Genomic DNA, 21,196 nt, shown 5'->3' on the forward strand with positions numbered 1-21,196 from the left:
GATCCTGCTCATAGGTGTGGCTTGATCTCTGAACAGATGAGAGCAGACTAACAGCAGGAACTTCAGAGTCCTGCACATCAGAAGATACTCCAGGCTTATCCTGCTGCCGGCTGTCACAGATGTTGACATCTGAATATTGGGTTGGCCAAGAAGGGCATTTGGGTCTTTCCATAACCCAAATGAACTTTCTGGCCAACCCAATACATGCCTTCTGCACTCAACATTCTGGGTAGACCTAATGCTGGCTTCTACATGTGTTTCTGGTTTTCACTTTATTGGAGTATAGTTGATTTCCAATGCTGTGTTAGTTTCAGTTACACAGCTAAGTGATTAAGTAATGCATATGCTAATTATTTTTCAGATTCTTTACCCATATGGTTTATTACAGAATATTAGAGCTCCCTGTTCTATACAGTAGGTCCTTGCTGGTAATCTATTTTTATACAGTAGGGTGTGTATGTTAATCATCAGCTAATTTATCCCTCCCCTCCATGTTTCCCCCTTTAGTAAACATAAGTTTGTTTTCAAAATCTGTGAGTTTGTGCCTGTCTTGTAAATAAGTTTATTTGTATCATTTGTGAAATTAGATTCCACACATGAGTGATCTGTCTTTCTCTGACTTACTTTGCTTAGTATTGAGAGGGTTAACAGGTAGGAAGGCCAGAGGTCCCCAAGTGGCAGGAGGAAATACACTGCAAGCCGCAGACAAGTTTTTTCCCCGATCTCTGCTGACAACACCTGATTCCACCCAAGACTAATCTTTTTTTTTTTTTTTCTTTTCTCAAACCTTGGGCTCATAATGGCTCAACAAACCAGCATTCTTGTCAATTGTTTTATGGCTGGGGATTACACATCTTGTGCTATTCTCATCTCAAAATTGCAGATTGTGGGAGAGGGGCCTGGCAAAACTCCCTGGCCTTGAGGTGTTTCTCTTATCTGATTATAGACAATCTCTTATCTTGCTAACAGACATAAAACCCCTTGCTAAAAACTAACAGGCAGGCACTCTTTCTGTCCCCTTTTGATGTCTATGTCAAAAGCTTTCTCTATCTCTTTTATACTTTAATAAAATTATGTTACACAAAAAGCTCTAAGTGGTCAAGCCTCGTCTCTGGCCCCAGACCAAAATCCTCTTCTCCAGAGGTCATGACTCCTGGCAGAGCACACAGCTCACAGCCGCAACCTTTCAGTATGATAATCTCTAGGTCCACCTATACAAATGGCTTTATTTTTTTCTTTATGACTGAGTAGTATTCCATTGTATATATGAACCACATCTTCTTTATCCATTCCTCTGTTGGTGGACATCTAGACTGCTTCCCTGTCTTGACTACTATAAATAGTCCTGCAGTGAATACTGGGGTGCATGTATCTTTCTGAATTATGATTGTCTCCAGATATATGCCCAGTAATAGGATAGCTGCATTATGTGGTAGTTCTAGGCTTAGTTTTTTAAGGAACCTCCACCCACATGCATTCTTAAATTGAGCAAGGCAGAAGTTCCAGGGAGTTAATATCACTTGGAGTAACCCTCAATCGTGATTGACAGGCATTAGTACAGCAGAGCAGGTAATGCTATTACCTACACATGACTAGTAACGGCGCTTCCTTTCATTATCAGCAATTCCTTGGTGACTTTAAAAAAGGAAGTTTCATAGTTTCTGGTCTTATGTTTATATCTTTAATCCATTTGGAGTTTATTTTTGTGTATCTTGTGTTATAAAGTGTTCTAGTTTCATTCTTTTACAAGTAGTTGACCAGTTTTCCCAGTACCACTTGTTAAAGAGATTGTCTTTTCTCCACTGTATATTCTTGCCTCCTTTGTCAAAGATAAGGTGTCCATAGGTGCATGGATTTATCTCTGGGCTTTCTATTTTGTTCCATTGATCTATGTTTCTGTCTTTGTGCCAGTACCATACTGTCTTGATGACTGTGGCTTTGTAGTAGAGCCTGAAGTCAGGCAGGTTGATTCCTCCAGTTCCATTCTTCTTTCTCAAGATTGCTTTGGCTACTTGAGGTTTTTTGTATTTCCATACAAATTGTGAAATTATTTGTTCTAGCTCTGTGAAAAATACCATTGGTAGCTTGATAGGGATTGCACTGAATCTATAGATTGCTCTGGGCATACACACCGAGGAAACCAGAATTGAAAGAGACACGTGTACCCCAGTGTTCATTGCAGCACTGTTTATAATAGCCAGGACATGGAAGCAACCTAGATGTCCATCAGCAGATGAATGGATAAGAAAGCTGTGGTACATATACACAATGGAGTATTACTCAGCCATTAAAAAGAATATATTTGAATCAGTTCTAATGAGGTGGATGAAACTGGAGCCTATTATACAGACTGAAGTAAGCCAGAAAGAAAAACACCAATACAGTATACTAACGCATATATACAGGATTTAGAAAGATGGTAACGACAACCCTGTATGAGACAGCAAAAGAGACACAGATGTATAGAACAGTCTTTTGGACTCTGTGGGAGAGGGAGGTGGGGATGATTTGGGAGAATGGCAATGAAACATGTATAATATCATGTAAGAAATGAATCACCAGTCCAGGTTTGATGCAGGATACAGGAAGCTTGGGGCTGGTGCACTGGAATGACCCAGAGGGATGGTATGGGGAGGGAGGTGGGCAGGGGGTTCAGGATGGGGAACACGTGTACACCCGTGGCAGATGCATGTTGATGTATGGCAAAACAAATACAATATTGTAAAGTAAAAAATAAATAAATAAAATTTTTTAAAATAAATAAATAAAAAGGAAGTTTCAGGATAGTGGTAGGGGGGAAACTAGACTGGAGAGTGAACAGGAGATGAGAAAACTGAGTCAGCTTATATCGACAGATGTTTTGAGAAGTTTGACAATGAAAGGAAACAGAAAGCTGCGGCAGCTAGAGGACACTCTGGTGACAAGGGAGGGTGCTCCTGTACATTTCAGATGCGTAAAAATGGGAATTAATCTCTAGTGAGGGTAAGACTGATGATTATAGAGAAAGGGGAAAACTGAAGAACCAAAGTTCTCCAGGGGAGAAAAAGATTTAATCTAGGGAAGCAATTGCCATTAAATCTTAATAGAACTCTTTCTGATAAAGTAGGTACAAAAGAACCATGACTTTGAGTGACAAATGATGTATAGGATTTTCTACCTTGTTCTCAATAGCCTTTTTGATAGTTCTTGACACTGGTTGATCATTTAAAGCTCAGGACAATTGTTTTAATTGATCTACAATTCTTGGCTTCTCTGATAGCTCAGTTAGTAAAGAATCCACCTGCAACTGCGATGCAGAAGACCTGGGTTGGGAAGATCCCCTGGAGAAGGGAATGGCTTCCCACTCCAGTATGCTGGCCTGGAGAATTCCATGGACTGTATAGTCCATGGGGTTGCAAAGAGTCAGACACCACTGAGCGACTTTCACTTTCACAATAGCTCCTAAGAATGACAGTCACCCAATAACAGTAACTTATTAGACCAACACCTCCAAAACTGTCAGCTATAGATTGCTAGCTGACATGAACTGTTAGAAATGCTCTCCCCATGCAATTAAGACAATCACACTGTGATGAGCAGTATGATTAAACAAAGTTTCATGATCAAATAGATTTGGGAAATACTACATATTCTGTCTATTCTCAGATATCCACAAGATTTTACAATACAGACCTTGGTTCAATTTTCTTTAACCAAGAATTTCCTCAGAATAAGATGTGAGAATTCACTCACATACATATTCCCTTATAAGTATCCACACATAACTCATGTATTAATTTTTGTAGCATTCATGCAGCCTCAAAATACCCAATCAACTTGGAATCTGGAAGGCCAATGAATTACCTTCAAAGTGTGTGTGCGTGTGTGTGTGTGTTAGTCACTCAGTCCTGTCTGACTCTTTGCAATCCCATGGACTGTAGCCTGCCAGGCTCCTCTATTCATGGAATTCTCCAGGCAGGAATACTGGAGTGGGGTGCCATTCCCTTCCCCAGGGGATCTTCCCAACCCAGGGATCAAACCCAGGTCTCCTTCGTTGCAGGCAGATTTTTTTTTTAACCACTGAGTCACCAGTTAAACCCTTAAAGACCATTACCTCTAATTTATCCTGGAAATGATTCCTATGAATTCATTTTTCCTCCCCGAGAAATACCCTTTATGACTTCATTTTCTTTCTATACTTCTTGCCACCATTGAAAACATAATACCAGGCAAGGCTATAGTGATTAAACTTTTAAGAAGTTTTTTATGCAAGTATCGTCAAAGGTTTTAGAAAGTCTAAATATATTTTATTCGTGTGTTTCCTTTTATCTACATGCATATTTATCCCCTGTAGAATTCTAGAAGATCAAAAAAGAGTCCCAATTTGAGGGGAAAAAATATGGCAGTGCTGAAGAAAGAGCCAAAGGCTGTTCCTACACAGAGCTAGATATAAAGTGAAATAACATTAAATAGAAAATTTCTTCTCATGGCACATTCCCAATATGTGGGAATTGCAAAAAATATTTGAACATATTTTTGCAACTTGAGCCAGAAATATGTTTGAACATGTTAAACATGAAAAAAAAAAAAAAAGGTGGTGGGAAAGAGGGGAGGAGGGAAGGGGAGGGTCTTGCTGTGGTTTGAGTGCTTTTATTGTATAAATATGTCTCATCTTCAAAAATGTTTTCAGAGAAACTTGAAAAAAATTTCAGACCAAATTTATATTACATAAAATTTCTATCCATAGTGCTAACAAGAGTTGATTTTTAATATGAAGTGAAATTTAAGATAATAGAAAATTAGTTATAAAATGTTTCAGAAAAATGAGCCCAAACCAGAAATGTTACCAGAACAATAATCATTTGCAGGTAACTGAGATTGTTATAGAACATTTCATGACTTCCAACTCATGGGTCCTTTGTGGAACCAAAGTATCCCACAGCAAACATACTGAGCATTAAAATAAAACAAGATCAATACCCTTGAGAAAAATTCACCTTTGGGCAAGAAGCATCAGGGCAAAATTAAAATCTCTGAGCCTCTTTATTGAGTTAAACATAGTCTGGAGGGTGAGCGGTTCACTTCCTTTAAAATCTATGTAAAGTCAAAATGTCTTTTTATTAAGAGCCATGACTAATTACTTATAATACTTTTGCAATACCTTGGACTTAGAATGTCCAAGGACATGAAACTGAACGACTCACATGCCATGTTTATTAAGTTGCTTAAGGCTGATGTTGAGATAACAGAGTCAGATTCTCTACGCCCACAAGACAACCTGAGAGGTCAAAGGACTACATCATAGGTTTTCGTCATCAATCCCATTCACCATGTTTGCACATTGTCCAAGTTCATTTTGACAATCGCTTATTGTTTTAAGTAAAGATGAGATAATAGGAGTCAATTGCATTAGTTCACACCAATCAGTTAAAAAGTATGGAGCGATTACCTACTAATATGATAAAAAAAATTACACATAAAAATAATGCCCTTGAAATATAATTGATAACCATAACACCAGGTGGCAAAAGCTCCTGCACACAGTTGGTGCTCAAAACGGATTGATTTGAATGTGAAAAAAAATAGCAAACAATTTAACATAACACAAAATTTCATGCTAAAATACATGGTATACACCCACGGTTCTCCAAGGATGATCCCCAGACCAGCATCACCAGCATCTCTTGGGAACTTGGTAGAAATGCACATTTTCTCAGACCCCAGTCTGTAGCAAATGGAATCTGAAACTCCAGGGGAGGGCCCAGCAATTTCTGTTATAGTAAGCACTGAAAATTGATGCTTTCAAATTGTGATGCTGGGGAAGACACTTGGGAGCACCTTGGATTGTGACAAGATCAAACCAGTCAATCCTAAAGGAAATCAACCCTGAATATTCATTGGAAGGACTGATGCTGAAGCTCTAATACTGCGGTCACCTGATGCAAAGAGCTGACTCTTTGGAGAAGACCCTGATTCTGGGAAAGGTTGAAGGCAAACAGAGAAGAGGGCAGCAAAGCATGAGATAGTTAGATGGCCTCACCGACTCAACAGACATGAATTTGACCAAACTCCGCGAGATAGTAGAGGACAGAGGAGCATAGAGTGCTTCAGTTCATGGGGTTGCAAACAGTCAGACATGACTTCATGACTGAACAATAGCAACAAGGCTCTTTAGCTGATTCTGATGCACGTTACGGTTTAAGAACCTCTGGTGTGGACTACAGATTCGAGCTGTTCTGCAGAGTCAAAGCGGATGTCTAATGATGGAATGACAAGGCAACGCTTCATCAGGGAGCCAGCAAAGTCAGGCTTCCTCTTCTCCCCATGCAATTAAGATAAAAGATAATTAATCACTGATTGTTATAAGCAGTGTGATTAAACACTGTTCATTTTGACCTCATCCAAGTAAGACGAATAAGGACCTAATTGATCTAGATAAAGAAAACAACAAAAATGAAAGGGCCCTTTGGGCAGAAAAACCTGTTAAAGCCAGGCCATGTTTGTGAGGTAGAGAGCAAAATGGAACACAGAAGGAATGACTTTCTGGCAGAATTTGGCTAAGGCTAGTAGGATTTCCCAGGTGATGCGAGTGGTAAAGAACCCGCCTGCCAATGCAGGAGACATAAGAGACACAGGTTCGATCCCTGGGTCAGGAAGATCTCCTGGAGGAGGGCGTGGTAACCCACTCCAGTATTCTTGCCTGGAGAATCCCAAGGACAGAGGAGCCTCGCGGGCTACAGCCCATGGGATCGCACAGAGTTGGACATGACTAAAGCAACTTAGCACACACAGAGTCAAATGCTTTAAAAACACTGAAAGAGCACACTTCCAAGCCTACCTTATGACTAGGTTCTGGCCAACATAATGCAGGTTGCAGCAATATCTGACATAGCCAGGCCTGAAAACAAAACCACTGTGTGATCCTGGTCCTTTCTCACCCCTTCAACAGTGACAATGCAAGGTCTGAGGGTGGTGTCACCGCACTGTGGACAAAGCTTGGGCCCCACATCACTGCTTGAAGGAATGCTGCCCAGGAGAGCTATCTAGGCAGACATGGACTGGGAGTCATGATGAAAAACCATAAGCTCCTGAGATGCTGGAGTTGTTGGTTACTGCGGCAAAGCCTAATAAGCCCTGACTAATACTCGAGAGGTCACTGAGGGATGGCAATGCAGTGTTCATGACATTCAAGGGCAAAATTTAACACAGCCAAAGAGAAGCAATGGCTTCCCTCATAGCTCAGTTAGTAAAGAATCCGCCTGCAGTGCAGTAGACCCCAGTTTGATATCTGGAGAAGGGATAGGCTACCCACTGCAGTATTCTTGGGCTTCCCTTGTGGCTCAGCTGGTAAAGAATTCACCTGCAGTGTGGGAGACCTGGGTTCAATCCCTGGGTTGGGAAGATCCCCTGGAGAAGGGAAAGGCTACCCACTCCAGTATTCCAGCCTGGAGAATTCCATGGACTGTATAAGTCCCATGGGGTCGCAAAGAGTCAGACACAACTGAGCAACTTTCACTTTTCAAAGAGAAGCAAGAAGACTGCACTGTTCCAAGCAGCTGAACCAATCAAATTCCCAAAGCCAGGACACAATCTTTGTAATTTGGGATTTGGACCAATGGCCCACTTTCCCCTTCATTTATAACTAGAATTCAACAGATGTACACAATGAGTTCTTCCCATCCAGACAAGTAATCCTGAGAACCCTACCTCCTTCTAAAGAGACTTAGCTTTCTGAGTGTGTAATACAACAGATCATTTCCCTCGAGGCCTCTGAGAGGACTAGATTTGATACTTCCACTCTAGCAGGAGGAAAGACAATGGGGTCTTCCCATTTTTCAGAGTTGAAGGATGATCATTTTGACCATCACTGCATGATCTTTCTTGGTCCTTCTCCATATCATGATCTAAGAGAAAATGATTCAAACAGGTTTTGTCAGATGAACAGAAGTCACTTTAGGTATCTCAGTGAAGAAGGGATTGAATATAGGAAATTGGAGGCCTACATTAACACTGGAAGGACTACATGAGCAATGGTCAGGAAGGTTGCTGGCTCTCAGGAAATGAGAAAAGTCAGGAATCGGAAGGGAGCTGCTGACAATAATTTCAGCCACCAATAGCTCCAATAGTTAGTCCTCCGGAGGACACCTAGAAACAGCTTGAAGCTCCTGCTAATCATGTCAGTTGCCTGCAGTACTGAAGAGACTTCCAGGAAAACCCAAGAAAACACCCCAAACCCCTCTATCTGCCACCTGCTGACACCTACACACCTTTCCACAGCTGATCTGGAGAGTAGCTGTCCCTTCCATACCTCACCCAAGTGACTCTTATTTGCAGAATCTAATGGAAACCCTCTGGTTAGGAGTTCAAGAAATTTAATTTCCAGGATCTTAGCCTCTGAAATACAAAAGGAAAGGAAGAAGAGCAGGGAGACTGCTGAGTGTTAACAGACAAGATCTGACACAAAGAGTGAGTTTATATAAATGGAGACCAGAGTGGACGTGAGACCAATTAAACAGCCTTTAAAACAACTCCACGGGACTGTATTCACACTTTGGACACATGACAAAGCAGAGCACTGGCCATGGTTGTGCAGGTGGCCATCTTCAAATATACTACTTTCCCAAAGTATTGGTTAAGATTTTATTGGTAGCAGCTAACGAGAATCAACTCTAGTTAACCTGAGGATACATGCAGAAAGCCTCTCTACTGAGAGGGTAACAGGCAGGAAGGCCAGGGGTCTCCAAGCTGAGGAAATAGGCTGCAAGTGTCAGACATTTTTTCTCTTTCTTAAGCAGCAGGAGGAAACAAACTAGTGATACATTTTTTCCCCTTCTCTATACAAATTTACAAAGAGGTTTCTGTTAAAATACTGTGTTGCCATAATGACACCTGGTTCCACCTGAAGTTAACTATTCTCAAACCTTGAGTTAACCAATGCATTCTTCTTATGGAAATGTTTGTCTTAAGCTATGTTAATGTACTATGCATTTACCCCAGACTCTGTCTTCAAGTCGGTTTGCCTAATGTCTCAGAACCGATTTGACAAAGCAGACATTGTTCCCCTAATCTATGTAAACGAAACTATTTCTATGGTAATCTGCCTTTCTACAAGATTCAAGTCAATTGTTTTATGGCCTGGGATGATTCATCTGGTGCTAAGATTATCCCAAAATACATCTTATGGATGAGGGGCCTGGTGCCATTCTCTGAGTTTTAAGACATTCCTTTCTTTCATTAACAGACTGCTAGTAACTATATAACATCCAGCTAAAACTAGCAGGCAGGTATTCTTTCTGCCCCCTTCTGATGTCTATGTCAGAAGCTTTCTCTATCTCCTTTATACTTTAATAAAACTTTATTACACAAAAGCTCTGAGTGATCAAGCCTCGCCTCTGGGCCCAGAATGAATTCGTCTCTTTTGGAGGCCAAGAATCCCGGCATCTTTTCGTGGTTCAGCAACAACCTTTCACTACCCCGCCATTTGCTCTTTCTTGTGCTAATATCAGTTCATAATAGAAACACAGTTCAAATCAGCTTAAACAAAAAGGATGGCTGGTGGACATTTGGTCCTGTCCAAAATATTCATTAAGATATTTGGTCCATGGTTTTGGATAGAATCAAATATGAAAGGCCCTGTGGTGTAGACCAAATGTCTTATGGATATGTTGTTGAACAGGACCGAATGTGCAAGGAAAAGGATGTCTCTTGGATCCTGTATCTGGGGAAATTCGGGTGCTGAACAGGCTATTGTCATGGTAAGAGATCCAAGAATTCAGGAAGAGGTACCATGGCATCAGAGCTGTTTCTCTTTCTCCAACTCATAGTTCTATTTTTAATTCTTGCCTTTACATTCCAACCTCTTAAGTGCCAGGGAAAATAGCCATGACAGGCTCTCATCTACTTCAGTTTAGCAACCTCAAAAAAAAAAACAAAAAAACCTATCTCTCTACAGTCACTCCCAGGGAGGGCTTTATGACAGTTCTGCTTGAGTCAAAATGATCATATATCCACTCTAAGTCAAAATATCAGACCCAGAGGATGGTTCCTCTACTTGATCAGACTGGGACAGGAGGTTCCAATGATTTACAGGCCCACTCACACTACAAAGAGTGCAGAACGTGTCCCTCCACCAAAGGACCAGACCAAGAAGACTGGGAGATGAAAGAACGGTCTGCTTCAGTTGAGCTGACTGGTGCTACTGGACATAACTGGCAAACTAGAGAAGCCCAGGGAGGCCAGATTGATGCATATCATAAAAGATGAGGAGGTCGTCTAGAAGGAAAGACGTGGGAGGGGACAGAGAACTACAAAGGAGGGGGCAGAAGAAGGAGGAAGAGAAGGAAAACAACAGAAGCTCAGATCCCTTTTTCTACTCGCCTCTCTGCCTTCTCTCTCTTTCTGCATCCATCATCTCCTCATTCAACTCGTCCCTACAGAACATCAAGGACTGAAGTTCCTAGACCTTCCCAACATCTGTAAAGATGACTCATCTGTTAACAATACTCCTCTGTTAGATTATGAACTGCAGTTTCCAAGAGAAATATTCCTATTTCCTTCACTTTGGCCAGATATTCAGCTCAGAACAATCAATCAACCACATTATAATGGGCAAGGTAAGGGCTAATGGAGACCAAGCCTCCTGTTTTAAGAGACACAATCCTGAGATGCTAATAGACCCTCGTAAGCTGTAGCTTAACCAATCATATGGGTAAGGGCTATGCTGTCACCATTCTCTGGAGCTTTGCATATCAGAAAATGGAGCACAAGTGCAGCATAGCAGTTGGGAAAAGTAAGCACAGACCTCTGTAGTACTATCTTTCTCCTGTTATCTATAAATATTTTGACTTTCCAAATTCAGCTGAGAGTGAAGAAAATGAGATAAACAGTAAACTCAGTTGTTGACAAGAGGATGATTTAAAAGTGGCGCACAGAAGGCAACATGGCATCCGTATTTCTGCCTAAAGGGAGATTCAGTTTCAGCTCACAATTCGGTCTGACAACAGGAACACATTTTTAAAAACCATCTCCGTGACCAAACCACGGGAAATACCACACACAGCAGCAGAAGACAAACACAACAGACAAAGGGAGCATGTAAGGTTTGTACAAATGGGACAGAAAGCCACTTGCAGCGAAGGAAGGCTGGTGACAGAACTCTTTCTGGTATAATGCATCGCTGGGCTTCCCGCAGGCAGTGAGCCCCAAAGAAAAGACCCACCATCCCCCTTTCCACCAGCTTGCCATGAGAGTCCAAAACTTCAGAACAGGGCTCATCAGGCTTCAGTGCCCATATCGGTCAGTTCCACACTACTCTGTGAGCCAGTAGACAGAAAGGTGGGTTAAAATGAGCCAAGTCACTGCCCCAAGACAGTTCAAGACAGTTGAACAGAGTCCAGCTCCTCCTCCAATTCCCCATCTCCCTGGGCTACACACCTTCTGCCTCACCCCACGTGTCCCCTCTGCAGTACAACCATAGTTCTTCCCCCAGAATCACCCTGAGGGCTAAATGGCTTTAAGATTCCTTTTCTTCCTTGACATTAGCTAGTCTTCCTATACAGACATCCCTTCCTCTCTTTCTCCCCAATTGGCTCCCCCTTCTTCCCCGCCAACAAAGCCACCCATACTCCTTCCCCCCAGAACTCACTTATTTTCTATTCTTGTTATTAAACAAGGAACTCGGAAGTTAGATAAGTAGAAGTTTCTTAAAGAATTTCATTTGGAATGGCAGGAGTTTCAGTTCAATCAGAAAAGGGTGGAATCCACATTCATCCTCTAGCCCAGATTCAGACAACCTCAAAGCACACAGAGAGAAGGAGCTCTCCTAGAATTTACAAAAATCAGACTGTGTATTTACGTGTCTGACCCCTGCCACCAGCCTAATCATGTGAGAAGAAGGAATTTTATCTGATTTGTCCTTGTATCTTTGATCGCATCCAGCACGAAGCTTTCTAAATACTCAGTTTGCTGAATGGAAGAGCAGGTGACACCCCAAAAGTAAAATGGATTAGCTAAATAAGCAGGAGTTAATCCATTGGCTCAGGTGGAAAATTCCACTCTGAATGGCAAAGCAGTCACACATAGCCACGGAGCAAATGAAAAGTGTACTGCCATTTGTTCATTATCTCCAAAGGTAACTGGAACCACCTGATTTTTTTTTTTTTCCTTCTCTCCCCTGCATTCTGTTTTAGATCACACAACTACATCTCTGGTTTGGCTGCCCGAGCCTCCCATCTGAAAAGGAAACAATTTCCCACTCTCTTCACAGGCATCGGGTCAATCGTGAGAACATTCCATGCGCACACACTGCGCCATGTTCTTTTCCTGCTCTCGTCAGTGGGAGGGAGTAAACTGCTCCCCTCCCTTTAAACACGTTCACACCCCAACAGGTGACTTACACAGCAACATCTGTCCTGCAAAGCTGTTCCCTGAACAAGTTAACGTGCCTCCTTTGAAACACAGTCACCTTGGAGCAGATGGCAGGGTGACTCCCTGAGAAGAGGGTGCCCTCACTTCCATCTCAACGCCCTCCCTCCACCTGGCATCCTGGAACAGCTGTGTGAGCACCATCTGCCCACCGCAAACCCATCAGGTGAACACTCTGTCTCCTTAATTGAGGTTAAGCTTACCCAAGTAATCAAAGACAGGTACGGAATGTTCTCTGTCATCACCGGGCCTCTGATTACACCAAGAGCTCTTCCTGCTCTCAGAAAGCCACACGTCCACATCTGAAAAGCTTAGCACAGTGAATGAAGAGAGAAATGGGAACAGACAATAGGCAGGCGACTTTTTTCAAGGATTCCTTGGCTGGTGTCATTCTCCTTCTTTCCCTCTTTAAAGGAATTAGGAAAACTCTTACAATTCTGAACACATAGCATCCCCCAACCCTGCTGGGAAAGCCCACGCCATCGTCACCATGCAAGTCTTGGGGAGGCCATGACCTGCCTTGCCTGGTGAGAGATCTCCGGGACCCTGCTGCCACAGGAGGCCTCTTGGGGGACAGCTGATCCTGGGACTCCAGACCCTCACCCCTGGCCCTGTATTCATTTATTAAGTGCTAAGTTAATCTAGGCACCCAGAATGCAATGGAGTATAAGACTGACAAAGCCCCTCAGAGTGTTTGTATTTCGGTGGAGAGACAGATAATTAATAGGTACACCAACAAATTTGAGAGTTCAACAAGTGATAAAAATTATGAAGAAAGCAGAGTAATATCGTGCCAAGCACAGGATAGGAGTGGAGGGAGTCGTGGAGGGAAGCAGGGTCCAGTGGGCGGCAGGGTAACAGGCTCAGGGGGAAGACCAAGACAATTCTCTTGAGGGCTGTGACTTCCCAAACAAATGCCATTTTGGAATAAGACTTTGCTTCTTTGATCACTAGACTCTCCCCTTAAAGTTGTTGGAACCTTGATAGTAGCTTATATACACAGTGGACTGATATAAATATTTTTAGTACCCAATGAATAATACTAAAAGTAGGGTACAGAACAGTCCAAAAAGGAAAAAGAAAAACTCATATAGCAACATTCTCCAACCAAACAGAAAGAAAAAGATTTCTTATACCTCTCAGAAGAGGTAAGAGACTAGGTAAGTAAATAGAGACAAAGATCTACTCTCGATGGAGACAAATTAATGAGTGTGTTAACTGGGAAGCTGGCTAGAGCATTAATCTATACAGGCAGGCTCACACCTCACTATAATGGGCTGGAGACATGGTGCTGTTCTACTTGATTCCAGATATGACTTCGTGTATGCTGAAGGCAAATGGCACTGAAGAACACGCTCACTCTTGGTCCACACATAAGTAAATGCCTTGGTGGGGCGTTCCTGGTGGACCAGTGATTAAGAATCTGCCCACCAATGCAGGGAACATGGGTTCAAACCCTGGTCTGGGAGGATCCCACATCCCAACTAAGCCTTCAAGTCACAACTACTGAAGCCCTAGTGCCTAGAGTGTGTTCCACAACAAGAGGAGGAGACATCCGAGCACATCTACAGAGTAGCCCTTGCTCGCTGCAGCTAGAGAAAAGTCTGCAAAGAGAACAATGAAGACTCAGCACAGCCAAAAATAAATATATAAATACATAAAAGTTTAAAAATAAATAAATGCCTTGGCTTAAATTTCAGTATTCTGTAGAAAAAACTTTTTTTTTTTTTTTTTTGTTATTTGTAACTCCTGCTGCCTTCTAAGGCACACAGGTCCCGATCCCTGGAGGATTTGCTAAACACAAACTTCATTCTCAATGCAACTGTCTTTTGTAAAGCTTGGAGAAATATTAAATATTTGGTGGAAGATTGCAAATAGGAAGAAGAGCAGCATAACTTGATCTCCAAAATGACATCGTCTAGATGATTTTAAAAATGAGTTACATGCTACTTAATATTTCTAAAGCACACACACACACAAATCTTTCCAAGGAATCCTGAAGGCTAACCTTTCCTGAAACCTAAATCAAAGAGTAGTACAGAGCCATCTTACCTAATAATATGGATGATCAACTCTAAATAATATTGTATTAAAAGAATAATAAATCCCAAGCAAGTAAATTCTATTCCAGGAATGCAAGAATAGTTCAACGTTAGGGAATTCATTAATGTTATTTCTAACACAGAAGAAAGAAGAAAACCTGTATCATTCTCTAAATACACGATACAAACATATTTGATAAAATTCAATATTTATTTCTAATTTTCAAAAAACATTTAATGAGGTAAAAAGAAAAAGAAACTCCTTGACAAACAGTATCAACCTACAGTAAATTCCATATTCTGAAATTTTCTAAGCATTTCCATTAAAGACAGAACAATGATGATTAGAATCACCAGAATTACTCAACACTGTTCTGAAAGACCCAGCCAATGCAATAAGACATGGAAAGGAAATAAGATGTGAATATTTAAATGAAAGAGATAAAACTTCATTTACAGATGACATAATTTTCTATCTAGAAAATCTGTATTGAGCCCTTTTTTTTACACCTAACATAAAATGAATTACATGCAAATAGATTTCTGAAACTAAACTGTGTTAATAAAATGATCTTGGGATAGATTATAAAACAAGAAATCATCCAAGTGGAAATTTGTTTCTAGACACATAAACTAGTTTTTAGGGACACATCCTATTATGTTTACATGTAAAATATGTAATGGAATTTGCTTCAAAAACACCAGAGAAGTATGAAAGAGTCGGCAAAATTATAGTGTGCTCATAATGTAACTCAGAGAAGGCAATGGCACCCCACTCCAGGACTCTTGCATGGAAAATCCCATGGATGGAGGAGCCTGGTAGGCTGCAGTCCATGGGGTCACTAAGAGTCGGACAGGACTGAACGACTTCACTTTCACTTTTCACTTTCCTGCTTTGGAGAAGGAAATGGCAACCCACTCCAGTGTTCTTGCCTGGAGAATCCCAGGGACGGCGGAGCCTGGTGGGCTGCCGTCTATGGGGTCACACAGAGTCGGACACGACTGAAGCAACTTAGCAGCAGCAGCAGCAGCATAATGTAACTATTGAATCTGGGAGATGTGTACATATGGGAGTTAGCACACTATTGTAATTTTGTGTATGTTTAAAATTTTTGTTCTTTATAATGAGCTCAAAAATATTAAGTCTGCATAAAAGAAGTGAGAGTTTGAGTTGGCCTCAAAGAATAGGATATACAAGGCCCCAGTTTTAATTCTCTATAATTCTTCTGGGAAAAAATAAAGCTTTTATTTTTAATTTCTCTCATTTTTTTTAATCCCAAGTCTCTGAATTTTGAAGTTTCATTTTCTTTATTTTAATATATCATTTTTTTTTTCATGAAAGAAAACCAATAGTGACTTGACAGAATCTTCCTGGCTCCTCTTCCAACCCACTCTCAGCCTCAGCATGAGGAAGTTCATTAAGTATCCTTTGGGTTGTTTTTATTCCCCCTTGAACTGCTTCTTTGAGTTCAAGATATACATTCATCCTTGGTTCATACATGGCCCCTCAGTTTCTTTTATTTTTAATCATGTCACAAGCACCTACAAACTCATCACCCAAAACCAAAGCCAAGACCTTGAAGATAACCCACCACAGGTGGTGTTTCCTTATCTCAAATCCTTGCCTCTTCCACACCTGCCCAGAGTAACCAGCACCCTAAATTCCATGCTCATTGTTCCCTTGCTTTTCTTTTTATTCGGTTCACTTGCACCATCTTACTTTCAACTTAATAAAAAGGTACAGTATGTTGGAACCTACTCTTTTCACTTAATCATACATCACCAAACTCAATCCATATTGTGGTGTCACCCTGTAGTTTATTTAATCTATCACACAATGGCACTGTATGAAGACTCTCTATTGAGTCAACCAGTCTGCAACTAATGGGCATTTGGATTGTTTCTGGGCTTCCACTGTTATCAAGATGGGGGCAAACTATCGGGTACACATCTCCAGTTGTACAAGCTTCAGAGTTTCTCTTGAGAATATTCTGAAGAATAAAACTGCTGGGTGATAGGAACTGGAAATGGCTCCCCTTCCTTTCCATCTGAAAAATCCTTCTGCAGAAACCCTGCCCCTGCTTATATCAGGAAGGTGACACTTCTATGCTTTGTTGTGATTTGTTGCTGGCTCTTCCAGCTCTTCTTTTTCCAGCCCTGTGGTAATCTAAGAGATTTGTTTTCACATTTAGCGCTTCAGAACAATTGAAGAAAAAGTCTGGCAACATCATTCTGAGCTTGGAGAGCTCCAACCGTCTTTAATTGGCACAACTTTTGCAGTCAAAGTGATGGAGATTTGACTGCTAGCCATCCACATTTCTCTTGGGGGTTGTAATCAAGAAAAAAATGACCCTTCTCTCCATATACATAGACATCAAATCTATTTCAACCTTTAAAGCACAGTATTGAAACAAATACATTCTAATCTTTTTTACATTGTGTTTACTCTTTCCCCCCACTTTTTTTGAGATGGACAAGATTTTTAAATGAGTGACTTCTCAGGAGCTACTGACTTTTATTAATTCCTTAAAGCTAAACTCTTATTTTATGACATGATCAAAACTACTTGAGAAAATTAATAATCTGCTCCCTGACTTGAATGAGAAATTGAGCAAGGAATGTAGGATTTTTCTCCCTGTTTTCAGAGTATATAAACCATATGCTCACCTTAAGTTAACTATCACGTCTAGAATCAGGTACTGGCTGGCTGATGTGGGGCATTTTTTTCCCTCTTAATTTTAATCAGCGAAAGAGAACATGAGTACTTGAAAATTCATAATATTAACAGTCTAATTAGAGTTTCTTAAATGCTGTTTTAAATTAGGATAATTTTAAATTATTGGATGTGACAACTATATAAACATAAAATGCTTTAATTACAGACTTGTTTGTGTGAGAGAAAAAAAATTCTGCTCAAAGCATCAATCTGTCACTCTGCATTAATTTCCAACAGTCATGGATTCCCACTGGACCACTCACTGAATTTTAGCAATAAGTCTGTACCTATCATCCTTTCTCTGCAATTTAATTTTCACCTGCCGATGGCCAGGTCTCTGCTCTTTAAAGGAAAAAACCCAACAAATTCAAGTTGAATTCTCATTCAAATTCATTGCAACTCCTAGTGTTTCTGAATGTGCTTAATGTTATCACTAAGCACAGTCCTTCTGGGCCTTCATAAATATCGTGCCATGTTACCAAAGAAGCAAAAGGTCGTGTGAGTAGCTCAATCTTAAAGAATGATAAAACGAACAAAAATAAGATCTCCAAGTCTCCCTCAAGTGCTGATTAACATTTTAAAGTCACTTTCTCCTTTTAGAATATGATGAAAGTGATGCACTCTTTCCCATAATCATGAAAAAAATCCAAAGTCACCAAAGAGGTTGCATACCAATTCTGAAGGCCTGTGATGCTCTTGATGGCCACACCCATCAAGGAGGATTCTACCCTTCTTGACTCTAACCCCTCAATGTTAAGAATCATTGTAAGGTTCTTACAATTCTAACTCCTGTGAGATAAAATATTCATTAATCAGTAAGTTTGTATGGGCACCTACTGGGTGTCAAACACCAGGCTAGACACGAGAAGCACAGCAGAGAACACAATCACCCCGGGCTCCTGCTTCCAGGAGGCTCACAGTCTCATGGAGGATGCAGACAGTAACTGAATGACCATGCCAACCTTGCAGGACAGGAGTGCACTCAGAAGAACAAACAGGAGAAAGACCGAGTGCTCTAAGAGCCAAAAAATGGGGATTTGGCCTGATCGGGAAGGCTCTAGACTTTCCTGAGGTTGTAACAATGCAGCTGAGATCTGAGTTAACAGCTGGAGGGATGGAAAGAGTATTTGAAGGAGTAGGAACAGCAGGGTTGAAGGCTCTTAGAGGGAACTTGATCTACAAGAAAGAATGGCCAAGTTTAGAGAGACAGGGAGAGAAAGGCACAGGCTAGGCTGAAGGGATAGATTATCAGTCTTTATAATCATGCTGTAAGACTTTTTTTTTTTTACTTAATTTTGGAGGGATAGAAAGTCACTGAACAGTTTTAACCTGGAAGATAGGCAACATAATCAAAGATTTGAATCTAATACATCCATCTTGCATCCAGTGTGGAGAACAGAGGGTCAAAGACCATAATAGATGCTGAAAGACCAGGTTATGTACAGGTCACACTGGGAGTCTAGTAGGAACAATAACAAGGATGGTGACTGAGGAGATGAGTGTGGTTGGACCCAAGAAAGACTGAGTTGGGAAAATTAATAAGACGCTATGAAAGACTGAGTTTTTCTTCATGTGCCAAGACACTGCCCAGTGCCTGCTGCCCAGTAAGGTCTGAATGATTCGCTTTAGTCATTTCTGACTCTGGGAGACCCTATGGACTGTATAGTCTACCGGGATCCTCTGTCCATGGGATTCTCGAGGCAAGACTGGAGTAGGTTGCCATGCCCTTCTCCAGGGGATCTTCCTGACTCAGGGATCAACCTGAGTCTCTTACGTCTCCTGCACTGGCAGACGGGTTCTTTACCACTAGCGACACCTGGGACACCCCCCTAGTAGGAGCTACATAGTAGGTGCTCAGCAAATATGTGAATAAATAAATGAGGCAACTAATGTATAAGCATAAAAGTATAAATGAGTCAAGGCTTTTATATAATGGAAACTGCTGAAAGAATATGGGTGCAGAAGTTGCTCAGGTGAAGGTAGGTAAGTAAAAACATAATATGTGAACAAAAAAATGGGTTGTTTCAATCCTGAATGAGGATAGGGTGATGCTGAAGGATCTGGTTTGACTTATACAGGTTCTATGAAGTGAAAATGAGTGAGTAAATTGCTGGGAGTAGAAGGTTGATAGAATAACAAGGAGAGAAATTCAGCTTTGCTTAGTATCAAAAGTTGTGCATTTGTAACTACCTTAGAATTTGGCAAAACAATAATGATTGGTGAGGAAATTGTGCAAGAATACAAACAGGGCATTAATTACCAGCCCTGTACACCTTTCAACAATCTCCCAGTCATGCAAGTTTGTATGTTCTTCTTTGATTTCAAAAATAAAGAAGGATATTACTATCTGGAAATATTTTAGAATACTAACAACTGATGTGCAAATAGGACTCTGGAGTTTCAGTTCTCTAATGCAGTCACAGCCACTGGAATCGAACCTGGGAAAGTCTTAATAACTCACTGTGGGGACTTCCCAGGAAGTCCAGTGGCTAAGACCCTACACTCCCAAGGCAGCACGAGTTCAATCCCTGGTCAGGGTACCAGATCCCATATGCCACACATAAGACCCAGAGCAGCAAAATAAATAATAAAATAAAATATTAAGTAAACAAATCACTGTGGATATTGACCCGTAGGTGGTGGTTTAGTTGCTAAGTCATGTTAGACTCTTGGAACCCATGGACTGTAGCCTGCCAGGCTCCTCTGTCCATGGGCTTCTCCAGGCAAGAATACTGGAGTGGGTTGCCATTTCCTTCTCCAGGGGATCTTCCCAACCTAGGAATCGAACCAGGGTCTCCTGCATTGCAGGCAGATTCTTTACCAACTGAGCTATGAGGGAAGCCCTTATTATTATTGACCCTTTATCAACCCAAATTATTCAGCACACATGTGATGAAACAGGACAAGTTCTGTGTTTCTGTTCCCCAAACTATGTATATAAACCCCCATAAGGTTCATTCAGCTAATAAGAATGCAAATAAATACACACATAAGGGAGATTCATTCTCAGTTCTGGAATCTATATGCATTGAATGGTTTGGCTCTTTATTACCTTTGACATTTGCTCTTAAATGAAAAGTTAAATTAATGACCACATTCACTGTATATTTTGAAACCAACCTTTGAAATTTTTAGAAAGGGGATGGATTATATGGAGGCTTCATGTTCCCAGTAGAGCTCTGCAACTGAAGCTAGTGTTTAATGAAGATTACAGGCTTAAAGATAGTCCCATCAATAAAGCTGCTGCTGCTGCTGCTGCTGCTAAGTCACTTCAGTCGTGTCCAACTCTGTGCGATCCCATGGACTGCAGCGCACCAGGCTCCTCCATCCATGGGATTTTCCAGACAAGAGTAGTGGAGTGAGGTGCCATTGCCTTCTCCAATCAATAAAGCTAGAGGTAGTAAAATGCCTCAGAATTTTTCAGAAGTGGAAGCAGAAGTAACAGAATGGGGGATTCAGCACTTGGTGAGCATTTTAACCGAGAAGTGGAATCTCTCACATTAGGACAAGAAATAAAAGGCAACCAGTTTTTCCCCATCATCATCTAGGCTAGGGTTAGCCAACTTTTTTGTGAATCGGTGTTATTTTTTATTTACCCCAAGGTTTCATGACTTATGGGGTGTGACTTGGTAACTACGTGGCTAAAGAAGGAATATAGAAATTGAAATTCCTGATTAAAGATGATTATGGGACTTCCCTGGTAGTCCAGTGGTTAATAATCCACCTTCTAATGCAGGGGATGCGGGTTCGATCCCTGGTTGGGGAACTAAGATCCCATATGCCACAGGTCAACTAAGCCCATGCACTCTGAAGCCAGACCGCACAACTACATGGCCTGCGTGCCGCAACTAAGACCCATCGCAGCCAAATAAACAAATAAATTTTTTAAAAAGATGATTGTGAGGCATTAGTCTGAATACAAATCAGGAAAAGACACTGTCATTTTTTTTTCTGCCTTTCTCCCTGACCACTGATGGCTTAACTAAAGCAAATGGCTTTAAAATTTTACTAAGGAAAGCTTTGATGTCCACTGACC

At 41.1% G+C, this 21,196-nt stretch overlaps 1 long non-coding RNA gene across 15 annotated transcripts in view; it reads right to left on the minus strand.

The window, feature by feature from the left end:
- LOC147346300 (uncharacterized) overlaps nucleotides 1-21,196 on the minus strand; it is a 452,766-nt gene that overhangs the window by 359,849 nt on the left and 71,721 nt on the right. Inside the window, exon 4 of one of the 15 annotated variants that reach the window (XR_015153535.1) lies at nucleotides 4,753-6,294. The exons of 13 other annotated variants lie outside the window; for them this stretch is intronic. This is a non-coding gene — a long non-coding RNA (uncharacterized LOC147346300). Of the gene's footprint in view, nucleotides 1-4,752; nucleotides 6,295-21,196 lie in introns of those variants that run through there. One more of the 15 variants, XR_015153515.1, reaches the window with a different exon arrangement.

The sequence above is a fragment of the Bos grunniens genome, chromosome 24, assembly GCF_055505025.1.
Source record: "Bos grunniens cultivar Pamir isolate PY7600 chromosome 24, Bosgru_T2T1.0, whole genome shotgun sequence".
NCBI lineage: Eukaryota > Metazoa > Chordata > Mammalia > Artiodactyla > Bovidae > Bos > Bos grunniens.